Raw genomic sequence first — 3,956 nt, 5'->3', positions numbered from 1 at the left:
GTACAAAAAAAAATGTTAAATTTTGCAGTATTGTTAGCATTTGAAGATGGTATATCTATCCCATGAGCTGTCATTATAAAGCCGCTATGGGTAAGACTTCTTTGTAGTGATGAAAAAAAGCATCGAATGGTTACAAAGTGAATTTGCAGTGGCATTATCATACCTTTCAAACTGCTATACTGATGTCATGCACACTCATGCTTCTGAAAATAGAAGTAAGGAAGAAGACAGGAAGAGAAAAATAGTTATAGCGGAAAATAAAAAGAAATTCTAATTCTATTGAAGAATATAGGAGGTGATTGTCCCAGCAGCCCAGCAGGCCAGGAGACTCAAGTGGAGGCCGTTTAACGAGCTCCCCACTGGGCGCTATGGCCTCCGCGAGTCTCTGGGTGCCGGATTTCCGGCGCCGTCAGCTCTGCGCCAGAAATCGGCACGGAGCTGTATTAATTATTTAAATGATGGCTTGCATCTAATTAGCAGGCCGGGGACTGAAGTCTCCGCGCCTGCTAGCGTCTGCCCCCGCCGCCAGGAATGTTTCACTCCAGCAGGGTTTACAACAGATCCCCACTAGCGGGGAGCTGACGGCTTGACCCCGCTGGAGTGAAGGAGGGAGGTGATCAAGACACCCCCTGGGAAGCTTGGGGTAAGGGGGTTGCCCCCTGGGCATTGCCACCTTGACAGTGCTAGCCTGGCTTTCTGACACTGCCCAAGAGGCAAAGTGGCAATATCTGGGGGCACTTTGGCACTGCCCACTGGGCATGGGCAATTCCAAGGGGTCGGGACCAGTTGGGGGCAGGGCCTAAAGGGGGTGGTGCCTCTGTGGGGGGAGGGGAATCCCATTCCACTCTGCAGTTGAGCTTGTTGACACAGGGAGGGAGGCCAGCGATAATGGGGGGGCGGTGGGGAAGGTTTGACGTGCTGGTTGGGGGGAGATCGGGACGACCGATTTGAGATGGGGTGGGTAAGGGAGATTCGGACTGCTGGGTGGGGGGCGGGGAGGGGGTGGGAGATTGAGGCGGGCCCGGGAGTGGGGGGTTGTAGGCTGGCCCAGAGAGGTCCAGTGATCGGGGGGTGGGTGTCAGAGGGGCAGCGATGTGGGGTCGTGGGGCTGGCCAGCAATCGAACTGGCCAGCAATTGGGAGGCTGGCAGTGCGGACTATTGCACATGCGCTGATCTGGGCGCTGACAGAACGGCACATGAGCAGTGGCCCACTCAGCACCATGCTGCCAACCTCTCCAGCTGGAATAGGCCCCGCCCATTGTTTTTTTAGCTACGGCTCTCTGTGATGCACAGAGTGGAGGAGATTCATTTTGAAAATCCCGTCGAAAAAAACAGTGAGATTTACCCCAGCTTTTACGTGAATTCGACACTCCGAATCTTTTGGGAGGAATCCCACCCTATATGTTGAAATGTGGCATATGCCAAAACCTGTTTTTTTGCCTATGTGCATAACCTTCTATAAATAAAATGCTAAGAAAATATAGACGTGTGAAGGTGGACACTATTTTATATTTATTCCTACCTAAGATGGGGAGGATCTTCTCTTGATCCCTACTTTCCACTCTGCATTCAGTTTATTCAACCATTTGCTTTCTTGTCAATAGCGTCAACTTGGCTGAGTAATGGCACTCATGACAGTGAGGTTCAAGGTCTACTGCAGGCATTGCACACATAGATTAGCTGTACAGTGCAGTACTCAAAGCTTGTTACAATGTTGGGGGGCCACCTTTCAAATGCATGAAGTCAAAGCCCTGTTCACGTGGGTGTAAAAGTTCCACAGTATTTTCAAAGAGCAGCATTTTATCTTGGCCAATATTTACCTCCTCAAACAACTTTAGGTACATTTAACTCTTCAAATATCTCGTTCCTTTTTGTGGGATCTTGCTGTGCCCAAACATACTCTTGTATTTACCGACATACAATAGTGACTATACTTGAAAACTAATTCATTGACTGTAATGTTCTGAGGTTCGGACTAGGCATAATATAGATTTAATTTCATTCTCAACACATTCGTTTTGATTATAAATGACCCGATGTGGTTGGAGACTCCATGATGGAGAAAAGATTTGGCTAAATTTTGGTTGATAACACAAAGAAGGAGAATGGAAAATGGATCAATGCACCACCTAATTGTTATGGAGGAACTTAGGATGGAATTTAATGGCCCTCCACCAAAATGAATTTCGGCGCAGACAGTCATCTGATCAGGCGGGAGGGTGCAGGGTGGGATTTCTACCATTTCCCTGACTCCCTGATCAGGGCAGGCAGAGTGTAGGGTGGCCTTCCCATCCGGGAGCCAATTGAGAACCTTCCAAGTAGCAACTTAAGGGTCTCATCCTGCAATGCTGGTATTTAACCAGCAGGGGACTTGGCATCCAGGGAGGCCACTCCGCAAACTCTCAAACACCATCCTGTGGTGGAAGGTGGGAAGGGAATGGGGAGGCCCAATTGAGAATCTGGCATTGCAATGGCGGGCGGGTGGGGGGTGGGGGGTGGGGGGTGGGGGGGGTGGGGGGGTGGGGGGGTGGGGGGGGGGGGGGGGGCGAGGGTAGGGGGCTGTTGAAAGCCAACCCCTAACTGTGTTTCCAAAGTCCTCCCCTCCCCAAGACCCCATCCCTCCTACACTCACATCTGCTTAGAAATCTATCGCCAATCCAATCTTTAGGCCTGTGTTTAGCAGTGGCCACTGCTCCTATTGGCACTGTAGTACTACAGAGCTGTCAACCTCTGACTGGCCAGCAGCAGCTCTTGAGGACAGGATTTCTGTCCTTCAGGGGGCTTAATAAGTGGGAAGCCCGATACTGTAAGAGCCTGATTATGTGGTAATTACCTTGGGCTTCCTGGAAAGAAGTGACAATGGGGGTTTCTCACCGGTTCTCCAACTGGTCGGCAAGACCTTGCACTCATTAAATTCCACCTATAATGTCAGGTAAGCATGAGCCTAAACATTGGATTATGCAGTCAATGAACAAATTTTTCATAGTTTGGCAGTCTGAAGAGGCCATTAGCTAGAGGCAGCTTGTCAATTGCAGGGTGCAGCCAAGATGCTGGCCAAAAGAGCCAAGGTGAGTCTGGGTCAGTGTGAGGAGAGGTTGGTGAATAGTGGGCAGCCTTATCTCTGGAGCAGCAGATGAATTGCTTATCTCACCTATTGAAAATTGTCCCAGAGTTAAAAATTGGCCTGCGGTCTTAATCATTCCATGGTGAGATAATCTATAACAGCACCCATATTTAGCCTAACTTGATGTACTCTACTGCATATTATCATAGTCAGTTTTAATTGTGTGAGGTTTACTTACAAAGTGTCGCTAAATTCTAAAAATAAGATTGTGTTTATTATTGATTTCTTACTTAAATTGTTAATTTCACACTGCTTCAAAAGAAGAGTAACCTGAATAATACAACATAGCACAATATAGATTCCTTTTGAGGTTTAAAAATACATTATAATGATAAAAATAAGTGAAATAAATATAATAACATTAATTAAAATGCAACAAGTTTAACTTCTTACATGCTTTAACACAGAGAGTAAAGATTCAATGCTAATAAATCTTGATTTTGAAAGCTCATGGATACCAAGAACACCACTGCAAACACCCAGAGGAAAGTAATCAGATTTTTTTATACCTTTAAAACCTGGTCAGGCATTGTAAAAATAGATAAATTAGATCTCATAAATTATTCATGATCAAACGTCAAAAGGGCATTTTAATAGGTTGGTGAGAGAAGGCAGATGTTGGTATGTGAAATGTTTTAATTAGAAGATCCCAAATTAAATGATCATAAATGGTCATCAATGTGTATTTATCTTTATAAACAGATAGGTCAACAGACAACGCGATCAATGCTCTATCAACAAATAGTAAAATCTAAAGATTAAAAATGGCTTTGATGCTTTTTTCGTGAAGTAAAAATAATTAAAAAGATGGACTTTTGTCTTTATTTGAAC

Source organism: Mustelus asterias, chromosome 4 (genome assembly GCF_964213995.1).
Source record: "Mustelus asterias chromosome 4, sMusAst1.hap1.1, whole genome shotgun sequence".
Taxonomy (NCBI): Eukaryota; Metazoa; Chordata; class Chondrichthyes; order Carcharhiniformes; family Triakidae; genus Mustelus; species Mustelus asterias.
Note: the sequence above shows the minus strand (reverse complement) of the source record.